Source organism: Myotis davidii, unplaced genomic scaffold (genome assembly GCF_000327345.1).
Source record: "Myotis davidii unplaced genomic scaffold, ASM32734v1 scaffold710, whole genome shotgun sequence".
NCBI lineage: Eukaryota > Metazoa > Chordata > Mammalia > Chiroptera > Vespertilionidae > Myotis > Myotis davidii.
The window spans coordinates 597,403-598,004 of record NW_006284328.1 but is presented as its reverse complement, the minus strand read 5'-3'; the positions used below and the strand labels follow the sequence as shown (position 1 = coordinate 598,004).

The following is a 602-nucleotide window of genomic DNA, read 5'->3' as shown; positions in this document are numbered from 1 at the left end:
TTCAGGGGACACAGGAGTGAGCCCATCTTCCTCAGCAGCAGCCTGGGCACCGAGAGGTGGGTGTCCTGCCCGGGGCGGTGGCCGCGGCAGGCCCGAGGCCAGCTGAGACCCCTCGGCCCTTCTCTCTGTCTGCTCCTCACCCCAATATTTCCCACAATGTCCTTCCTCTCCCCTCACCGAGCCCCCACCTTCCCTGCCTGGCTGGAATACTGAGGGCACTGCCATCCTGCCCCTCAGCCCCACAACCCACCCCCGAATGATGGCTCATATCACCCCCACCTCATGCCTCACCTCAGGGGGAACGGGCCCAGAGGGGCACTGCCTCTCCAGGTCCCCAGGCAGCCCCCTTGCCCCAGGAAGGGCCCTCTGTCCTCCAGACCCCCATCTCTCACCCACACCAGGCCCTGAGCAGGACTCGGGAGACACAGCCACCTGTGGTCTCATTTCCATGCTCCTCTCCCGCCTCCTCCTGTCTCAAACCGCCTTGCCCTGCCCAGCCCTCGGAACGCCATGCCCTCTTCCCCTCTGACTGGGCTGTTCAGAACTGACGGGTGGAGAAAGGGAGAAACGGGGGAGGAGGAAACAAACGCAGGCTGTGGAGA

At 64.8% G+C, this 602-nt stretch overlaps 1 protein-coding gene across 1 annotated transcript in view; it reads left to right on the top strand.

Annotated features, from left to right (window-relative positions):
- IKBKE (inhibitor of kappa light polypeptide gene enhancer in B-cells, kinase epsilon) overlaps positions 1-602 on the top strand; it is a 21,530-nt gene that overhangs the window by 7,676 nt on the left and 13,252 nt on the right. The window lies entirely within an intron of this gene.